This window comes from Taeniopygia guttata, chromosome 32 (genome assembly GCF_048771995.1).
Source record: "Taeniopygia guttata chromosome 32, bTaeGut7.mat, whole genome shotgun sequence".
Taxonomy (NCBI): domain Eukaryota; kingdom Metazoa; phylum Chordata; class Aves; order Passeriformes; family Estrildidae; genus Taeniopygia; species Taeniopygia guttata.
Window position 1 is genome coordinate 3,241,989 of NC_133057.1, and position 10,492 is coordinate 3,252,480.

A 10,492-nucleotide genomic window follows, 5' to 3' on the forward strand; every position below is an offset into this window, starting at 1 on the left:
TGGGGATTTTTTTTTAGGTGATTGATTGTGAGATGTATTTTTCAGGATCCTGTGTGCTTGATTTTTTAACTACTCATGTGTTTTCTTTATTCAATTTTCTATGCAGCTGCAGTTCATCTTTTAGAAATTTATAGTCCAAGTTCTAGTTCAAGATTTCAGACTTCAAATTCTCAGATTTTTGAAGAAAAGGTTTGTTGTATTTAGAGAATTTTTGTCTTAAAACAAATTTTAGACAGGTTCAATCATTTGATGTTTTGATAAATTGTTAATAATAAGGTTTTTCACTTATAACTGTTATTTTTAAGACTTCTGTTTTAAACATATCCTCCAATTAGAGTTTGAGCTCTGGCCAGGCTCTGGCTCTACGTGGATGGTGTGATTGATTCCAGGTGTTTTCTGCATCAAAAAAGTATTCAAGTCCTTTTGGCTTGACAATTTGACCATACAGGACAGCTGAGCCTCAAAGGAGGTTTTGGAGAGACATGATCCGGACATGTTTTATCCAAATCTCTGTTGTTTTAAGGTTTTTCAGCTGCTGCAGACTCTGGGATGACAATTTGATAGTGTAGCACTTGGTAACTGTGATTTTATATGTAATATTGATTGTGTATTATTTGATTGATTTTTATTTGTTGTTAGTTTCTTTACTATATGCATTGTTTTGTTCTTAATGTTTTTCATGTTTATAACAAAGATGTTGATATTTCCATTTCTTCATGCAAGTTTTAGGAAACAGAATTGAGAGAGGACCCTCCAGTCCCTGTGGAGGTGTTGGGTTTGTTTGTGTTTTAACAGGTGCAGAATCAAAATGGATTTCAGTGAAGAATGTGGACCTTCTCAATTGCAAGAGGGCACTGATCTCTCCACACGTGGATCAGAGGATGCACAGCAAAAGTGGATTGTGCAAAGATTTGTGTTTCACCCACAGAAGATCGTGGGCTTTGAGTTTTTTCTTTATAAGTGTGTTTTTAATGATGTTATAGAATTTTTTTTTGCTAAGTTTTTAATAAGTTTTAGTAATGCCTGTGATTTTTCTGTTCATCTTGCCATTGTCTTTCAATGGCAAAAGAAAAAGAGGGAGGTCCCAACGGGGATCAACAGAAATTCTACTTGAGTGAGTGTTTTTACCCATCCAACCAAGAAGTCGTGTGATGGACAGGACAGATGCTCTTGCTGCCTTGATACGAAAAGGCAGAAACAGAATTTTAAAAATAGATGAAACAGAAAAATAAGTTGAAATATCATAAGTGTGAAGTTAGATTTATCAGAAGTTAGTTTATTAGAAGTTATAGTTTATGTTTAGAATTAAGATTGTTTCTTTCATGTTAGACAGGGCATTCAAGAACCTGAGAAGAATGTGGTGGGCCTCAATGTTTTTATTTCGCACTTGTTTAATTTTTGGAGTCTTGTTGGGTCCCATGGCAGAGTTAAAGACTTGGACCTGAGCTCAAATAAGTTTAAATAGCACTCTGGGAGCGCAAGCTGTTGCATTTGTGCAAAACCTTAAATTTACTGATGACAGTTTTCAAGAATTTGGTCTTTTGGGTTTTGTCCCAGGATATTACTGTTTGATATTTGGATCTTATGCTACCAAACCAACTCAAGAAAATGGAAAATTGACAGATGACAACACTTGATTGTCTCCCAGATCACCATTGTATTACAACTATTCAGAATATTGTAACAATTCGACTCAATCTGTGACACCGCCAAGAGGTGGTGCAGGAAAACTGCCCCCAGGAACCTTCCTCATTTGTGGGGACCGAGCCTGGTCAGCAGTCCCTCAAAATGCTAGGGGAGGCCCATGTTATATCGGTAGGTTGATGCTTTTTGCTCCCACCATACATCAGGTTCTCGAATTGCCTCAGAAGACTCAACGAGCCAAACGCAGTGTTCTCCAAATGGACCCTAATTGTAAAGATATAGTGTCATTGTGGGGACGTGCCTCTGTAGTAGTAGTCTCTTTCTTTGCCCCAGGGGTCGCCTCATCAAAAGCGCTCACACAATTGAGAACTCTAGCCTGCTAGACAGGAAAACAAATTAATATCACATCTAAATTGATAAGTGAGCTTGCTGCAGATGTAGACGATACCCGTCATGCGGTTCTGCAAAACAGAGCTGCAACTGATTTCCTTCTTTTAGCACAAGGACATGGGTGCGAAGAATTTGAGGGCATGTGCTGCATGAATTTGTCTGACCATTCTCAATCGATTTATAAACAGTTAACGCAATTGAAAGAACACATGAAAAAACTTACCGTAGTGGACACTCCATTTGATAATTGGCTCAATTCTTTAGGTTTTTTGGCTGAGTCAAAGATTTAATTCGTTTTGGTATTGTACTTTTTTTTAATCTTTATAGTTATTTTAATTGTTATACCGCGTTTTTTACAGTGTGTGCAAAAATCAGTTCATTGCGCCTTCAGCCTGAGTAGCTCAAAAAGAAAAAGAGGGAATTGTTGCAGCATTTTTGAGAGAAAGAGGACATGAATTATGAAATTTGAGCTACTCCAGTCTAGGCCTCAGATTTGGGCCTTGAGGCCTTCAAGCCTCTGACGCAGTTAGAAATTCAGAGCTTGTGGTGCAGATAGAAAATAGTCTTAAGGTGTTGTGGGGACCACTGGGTTGCTTGGGTGTGAATTAGTATAGGTTTTATGGTGTAAAGTGTAGGCCGTTTTAAGGAAAAGGTAAACAATGTTAGCCTACCAATCAGAGTGTCTTTGTTTTTGTAAACTATGTGAAAGCTTATATAAACTACCACCTTATCTTGAATAAACGGAGAACGCTTGATGAACCACATTGGTTCAGACCTGCGTTTGTCTTGTCCAGCTTTCCGTGTTTCTGAGATTCCCTGGCTTTAACATCCTCTGGGAAACCACCTGAATTCTTTGCTGCAATGTGCTGAGGGCTGCATGGAGAGAAACATCCAGGGCAGGGAGGCTCCAGGGGAAATGCTCAGGACAGCCACAGCACAGAGGGACATGAGAGTGGTGGGTCTGCAGGGAGAGGTCACAGCTGCCTCCCTTTTGAACCACCCTGAGGACCTGGACAGGGCCGTGCTGTGCCCTGGGCACTGACCTGGAACTGAGGGATGTGGCAGAGGCCTTTGGTGTCAGGGATGTTGAGAAGGCTGGGCAGTGTCACGGTGAGACCTCTCTCAAAGCCCCTGGAAAGGCCAGAGCCATCCCAGAGGGTCCTGGGCACTTGGGAAGGGCACACATAGAACCAGTCTGCAAACAGGGCAGGGAGGGGATGGGGACAGTCACAGACTGGTCAGGCTCAGCAGGGAAGGGGATGTGGCAAATCCTCCTGCAGCCATTCCAGGCACTGGCAGCACAAGGCAGGGACTGCAGAACACACGTGGCAGGGAAAAGAAGGGGATGTTGTTTGCCCAGACCTTAGCAGGGTCTGTGACATGGTCTGCTGGCTCTCCTCAGAGCCAGATAGGAGAAAGATGGGCTGAAGGAATGGAACATGGGGTGAATGGGAATTTGGCTGAACAATGAGGGTCAAATGTCGTTCATGGAACAGAGTCCTCTTGGCAGCCACGCCCGGGTAACATCCCGCAGTGACCAGCCCTTGACTACAATGGAATATTCATATATTTCCTGTGCCATGGGACAAAATGCACTTCCAAGTCCTTTGTGGATGATGCCAAATTTCTGGAAACCCTTGCGCAGCTGCATCTGGTTAATGCTGCCTGCTAGAGAAAAGCTGAGCAAAACGACACTGGCGGGTTAAATGTGTGAGGCCATCAGGGGCCTCTTTCTCCCTCTCTCTCTGTGATCTCCCAAACTTAAGGCAAAGGAAACACTCAGGTTTTGTAGATGCTCATGGCTGAAAGAAATTAAAAAGCTCAGAGAGTCCACAAAGGCCTATAAAGTTTTATTAATTCATTATGCATTTAGCATAGAAATTGGGATGTCAGTCCCTGAGCTATAAAAGGGCATGTCAGTAGGTTTTGTACAAAGGCACAAGAGGAAAGGTGAAAGAGAGGAGAGACAGAGACAAGAGAGAAAGAGACTGACATGAATCAGAGGAGCAGAGAGAAAACAAGAGAGAGAGAAGAAGAGATCCCCAGTCCTGGTTTCAGTATTGATCCAGCCAATGGGATGTCCAGGGTGCTGGGGCACAAATGTGCCTGGCCTTGGTGGGAGGACCTCTTCACCGAACACTTTTTCCTGCCCTGGCGATAAGTGTCTCACTTTCTGTGCAAATGACTTATCATGTGCTGTTTGTTCTGCTGAACCTTTCTCTAAATGGCTCGGAGGCTTTGGGGGTCTTTGGTGGTCTTGATCGCCCCACAGTCCATGCCCACTTCTCATTCCTGCACTTGGGCCATGTCGTGCTTATGCCCAGGAGCCAGAGCAAGGATGTTTGTCCTGGAAAAGTTCTGCCTTTATCTGCATGGCCCCTTCTGCAGACACAGCCTGTTCTTCCTCACAATGTGTTATTGCCAAGAAATCTTGGCTGTTCTTACCAATACTTGGTTGGTCCCACAGCCATCCAGTTTTTGATGTTTGGGACATGCAGACCAGGTCCTGATCTTCTGGGCTTCTACACCCTCCTCAGCAAGGGCCTCAAAAGGCAAAGGCCACAGGTGGAAGCAAAGAAACAACAAATGAGATCAATCCTCTATTGCTGATTCCCATCAGCAGACAATGTCCAGCCACCTCCTGGCAGGAAGGGATAAAGAACATGTACTTTGTGTTTTGTATGAGAAATGTCTTGGTAGAAAACATCCACAGCCCTCCCTGCCAGCCCTATGCCCTTCCTTTCCCTCAGTTTATTGCTGACCATGACATTGCATGGAATGCGAGATCCCTTGGGTCAGTCCAGCCCAGCTGTCCCCTCCCTGTGCCCTCAGGAACACTTGCCCACCCCCACCCATTGCCTGGGGGAATTGCAGACATGCCCTGGGCATGGCAGGGGCAGGGCAGGGCTGGCAATGGCAGGGCAGGGCCCGGGGGGCAGAGAGATGGGAGTGTGCAGCCTGCAGGGACACAGCAGCAGCTGTGGGACAGCGCAGGACAAGCTGTGCTGGACATGGCCAAGGGCCCTGGCAAGGCTGGCAGTGCCCAGGAGAAGCCAGGCCTTGGTGCCCTGGGGCACAGCAGCGTCTTGCCACCAAGGGCTGTGAGGAGGAGACACCTTGTCCTGAGGCACTGGGGCCTCCTGGCACAGCCCCAGCCAGGCTGGGCACTGCCATCCCTTGTCCTGCCCTCAGCATCCCTCCCTATGCCAGTGCTCCCGGCAGAGCCCTGAGCAGGCGGGGAGGGACAGGATCTGCCTTCCCTGGGGCTGGGGCTCAGGCCTTGGCCTTTCTGCTGCCTCCAGCCAGCCCAGGCTCTGCTCAGCAGCTGAGCTGCCTACACAGAGCCTCTGCCTCCCTGCACTCCTGGCCTCAGGGAGCTGCTGGGAAGAGGCCCTGGGGAGCCTTGGTCAGGAATGGCCCTGGGCCCTCCTTCATGCTCCCAGGGACGGCAGGTTCTTCAAAGGACTTGGGCTTTTGCCTTGGAGTCCTGAGAGGTTTGTGCAATCATGGCCTGCAATGATCTGCTGGAATTAGTCTCTGTTTTCAGGAACAACACTCAGTGGGGCTCATTAATGCTTCAAGGTACTGCAGTTCTTTTAAGGTACTTCCCTTTTTCCTTCCCACACTGAGTCTCTGAGAGGTTTGTGCCATCCTGACCTCCAATTCTCTCCTCCAACAAGTCCATGAGGGGTCTGTGTGGATGGACCTCAGGGGACCCATTCATGCTTTGAGACACTTTGGGTTTTTCCTCTGATTTTGACTCCTGGTTAGGTTGGCGCAATCTCCTCTCAGGCCCTGAGCTTCCAGGGCTCAGCTCTAAATGCACCACGGGGCTCATTGGGATCAAGCAAGTCCTGACAAACCATGGCTCTGCCCTGATTTCCCTCTGCTCTAGTGCAGTCCATTAGGAAGGTTTCCTACAATACTGATGGAAAACTATTTGCAAGAGCTTCCAATAAATCCACATTCCTCTTTGAAGAGTATATTTTATGACTGTTCTATTTAGAGCAGAGGTGGCTGCAGCATTCAGTAAATGATATTGGCCCAGGGACTCTCCTGAGGATGTCTGGCCTAGTCAGAGAAGCTGTGCCTGGAGGTCTGAGGCAGTGTGGACAACCTTGCCCCACATAGCCCAAGCCCGTCCTGTCTCTGCTCAGTCACCTGGGACCTGCTGTGCTTGGAGAACTGGCTGCGCTCATGCAAAGAGGGGTTTTCTTCTTTTATTTTTTGAAGCAATCTAAAACTCCTAAGCTTCCCCATTTAAAACAGACACACTCCTCAAGTGTGTGCCAAGCCCTAGGTACCTCCAAGAAGGTTCCCCTTCCCCAAGGCAGAGCCCTGCAAGGAATGATGTAGACACACAGGAAGATCTGCAATGAACACAAATGCAGAGTTGGCTCAGGGCAGAATTAGAGCCACTCCTGAAGGACAGACCAGCTTTGCACTCCTTGCAGCTCAAAGCTCCCAGTGGGTCACTGAGAGGTGTGTGAGTGACTCAAGAGTGAAGGAAGGGAAATGCAGAGAGCCCTGGAAGTGCTTCTGTGCAGACAGGCTGTGGGGAAGGGCACCGCACACCTGCCCTGGGCCGGCTGTGAGGGTGGATCATCATCCCAACCTGCACTGGGCCATTGTAAGGGACTGCTGCCATGGACACCGCACTGACCCCAGTGCGCCAGCCCATTGCTCAGGGCTGGTGTCACTGCCCAGAGCCAGAGGGGAGCCCTTGCTGTGGGTCTGTGCCGTGGCCGCCTGCCCTGTGCCGCGCGGGCCGGTCAGGCGCCGCGGAACCTGCAGCAAACAGCAGGGCCAGGGCCAAGGCCAGGTCAGGAAGACAGAAAGGGGCAGTGCTGGGCACTGTTTGCATGGCAGCCCTCACTGGGACACCACACCTGGGTCACCTGGCCTGGCAGGTGCCATGGAAACCCCTGGCAGGGACTGATGGCACAGACCCTGGCACTGAGACGCTGCTGCTGGGCCGGGTGCTGGGCACAGGGCTGGGCACACAGAGATGCTTTTGTTCTTGCTGAGCTCCCACTGAGCCAAAGCCTGGCCTGCCCCTCCTCTGCCCACTCTGGAGAGGGGCTGGGGCTGCGGGGGAGCTTGGGAGGGGACACAGCCAGGACAGGTGACCCCCACTGACCCCGGGGATACCCCAGACCATAGGGCATCATGCTCAGGGTATAAAGTGGGGGGAACAAGGAGGAAGGGGGGACATTTGGAGTGATGGCTCTTCTCTTCCCAGGTAACACTCTAGGCTGGAGGGGGCCCTGTTTCACCAGTGGGCAGGGTCAGCACCAAAGACAGACACCAACTGAAGGAATTGTGTAATTTATATCATGCACAGCTGCAAAGAATTACAAAAGGATAAGCTCAGCAAAGCACATCATCATTAGCAAAGCATTACAAAAGAAGCTCAGCAATGCATCCAGTCATTGCTACCAGAGATTGCCTGGAGTGATTAAGGAAAGATCCATCACCAGTTAGCCTCAGGCTTTACCATCATCCACAGCCACACATCAGCTGGGGGAAGCCAAGGACTGGAGAGCCACTCCCAGACACTGGGAATTCCTGCAGGTGCCTCCACCTCTGCAAGCAATGAGGCTCCAAGCCCAAAGCTGTGAGAGGACCCAGCTTTTACACTGTTAAACAAACAAGCTGGCACCACTGCCACTGCGAGAACATCTGCTTTCATTCTCCTGACTGCTTGCTCCCAAAGCCTGGCCAGGGCTGAAGGAGGAACCAAGGGAGTTGACTTTGATCCTTCACCCCCAAACAAGGCCAGATGGGGCCTTGTCTGTTTCTAAATACAGAAATATAAATCCATGTTTTATCAAGGAACATATACATTGATCATGTTGTTAATCATGCTTCGTTAGTGAGTGGATACAAATACAACATTTGCTTGGGAGGTTCATCTAGAGGTGAGCTTTGCCTCAGGGCCTGTTCAGGCCTTGATCACAACCTGTTCAGGCCTTGGTACTTTGATCGGTCCTGAGACCTACAATCAACTACAACCTTTGTAATAATTCTTTCAGTAACACAGCTTAGATTTAGGTATTAGGCATAAAGGCATCTCCTCTTGTTCTACAATTAAGTGCAGTTTAACTTCATTACTCAGAGCTATTCACGTTCCTTTTAAAACATGCCTTAATAGTTTCTATTCTCCGTTATTTATCAAATGCCTCTCTTTTCTTGAGACTGTCTCTTTTAAGAAAGGTCCCAATACTCCACTTCCCAGCACAAAGTGTCACAGCAACTCACCAATTGCACACACTGCAATGATGACAGGCACTGCCATGAATGCATTTCACAGCAGCCTCTAATTTGGCAGCCACGAAGCCAATCCCACCAAGAAGAATTTTCTTCTTTCTGCCACTCTTCTACTGCTCTTTCTGTCAAGGTGATTCCTGACTGTTGGCCTTCAAACCCATCACTGCTAGCAGTGCAACATCCCCGTCTCCTGATAGCCCAGGTTCCTCCTTGGCCAGCAAGCGGATAATCCAAGGCCATGCGGTTCTCTGGAGTCCCCATTTGTGTTTGTTGGAGCTCATAGGATGTGCTATTGGACATTTTGACAGTATCATTTGCTACCTCTTCTAATAATCCAATGTGCTATTGGACATTTTAACAGTATCATTTACTACCTCTTCTAATAATCCTGTCAGCTCATTCATGTAAACTCCACGGGACAGGGCAGCGCACATGGGGCACAGGGTGAACCAGAATCTTTTACTTGCTGAAACCCAAGGCACTCTTTGGGTGGAAAATGTTCTCTGGGCCCTAACTCTTCAGTGTGGTCGTTGCTGAAGGACCCTAAATGGGGGCCCTGCAGCTGGGAGTGGTGAGACACTGACACTGACCAGCTGCAGCACCCCAAGTTCTACTGACAATGGGAGTGATGGTAAAGCACAGAAATCTTCTGACACTGTAGCCTCTATAACTGTAACAGGGTTTGGTTTCTCCTGACGGGAAATCTGAGTGAATCCTGTCACACGGATCATTGTATTCCCGTGTCCCACAGCACAGGTTTCTGTAACTGTCCCTTCATTGACTCCGTTACGAGGCAGAGCCCATTGACAGAGTTCTGGCCACCCCACAGGGTGGGCCCTCCAAGGGAACCCCATTCCTCCCAACTTCAGCTGAGAACATACCCAGCAATTAGTGACACTGAGTGCTTTGGCTACCTTGGTCTTTAAATTTCCAAAACATTTTGATGACTGATCTCTTGGTGAAACTCTGGAAGTGTTTTGGCAAACGTCAGTAGTACTTTAGTGACACCGTTCTTCATTCTTTTTGCTCAATCTCATTCAAGTTAGGAACAATAATTCTGTTGTCCATGGAGCTGGCACCTTTTTAATTACAGTATAATGCTCCAAGGTCCTTTATTGTTCAGCTTTATCATGTTGTCTGTGGGTAACAAGGCTTGGTGGGGCCCTTTCCCCTTTGGCTGGAAGAGGGCCAGGACCTCTATTTAAAGAAAAAAAAAAGGTAAAGAAAAAAAAAAAACAAACAATTAGATGAATTGTAAAAGATACAAGTAAAATCCAAGTGCTAGTGAAACAACTTCTGTAACTTTGCATTAAGAGGTAAATGATCTTTTTAAAAAGAGAACTCAGTTATTTACATTGTAAATGTGCTGATGGCATGGATCCATCTTACTGACCTCAACAGCCTTTTTTACAGTTTTTGGGGTTTGTTTCCAACATTGTTATTTTAAATTGTGGTCAAAGCAATAGGAAATTGATTGGGGCCCTTCCAGCTCCAGGCAGGACTGGGAATCTAAACTCCGTCAAACCCCAAATCTTTTAGAAGATGACCTTCCTTCTCACTCTGTGAATGAGCTGCACATTCCCTCTGAAATTGTCAGGGGTTTCTTACAGATGAAAAATTCCACTTACGGCTTTTTGCTCTGGTTTGGAAGTGGGAAGGGCAATTCTCCATCCATCAGCTCCAGACTGCACTGCCTCAGGAACACGGCTCACTTGCCAGCTTTGGCCACTCGTGGCACGTCTAGAGGAGGAAGAAAGTGCAACTGCACGATTCCAGCCAAAAAGAAATGAAGAATGAATAGTGGAGATCCAGGCATTCCTGCGGAGATTCAGGGGTTCAGCTGGGACAGTGAAGAGTTTGGGTCCTTGCCAATTGGATGTGTGTCCCCAGCTGCAATCTCCTGGCCTGCAGGGGAGTGTCACTCACCTGCCAAAGCAGAAAGCTCAGGCACTGTGCTCGGAATAGGCTTGTCTGATGCAAAGCTCTCAGAGCAATGTGAGGGCACAGCCAGCCCAGCTGTGCCCAGGGCAGAGCCCAGCAGAGCCCTGGCAGAGCCCAGAGCAGCCTCAGCACCCGCAGAGCCCGGCTGCAAGGAGAGAAACCAGAAACCACCCGTCAGCTGAAGGCTGCTGTCCCCTTGTCCCAGCTGCCCACAGAGCCCAGGCCATGCTGGCTGTGCCCAGAGCTG

At 47.9% G+C, this 10,492-nt stretch overlaps 1 long non-coding RNA gene across 1 annotated transcript; it reads right to left on the reverse strand.

Moving 5' to 3' along the window:
- Positions 1 to 9,359: 9,359 nt before the first annotated feature.
- LOC140681206 (uncharacterized) lies at positions 9,360 to 10,025 on the reverse strand. The gene is made up of 2 exons (XR_012052444.1): positions 9,933 to 10,025; positions 9,360 to 9,501 (listed from the first exon to the last, which is right to left on the reverse strand). It is a non-coding gene; the product is annotated as an uncharacterized lncRNA (long non-coding RNA).
- Between the last annotated feature and the right edge of the window lie 467 nt (positions 10,026 to 10,492).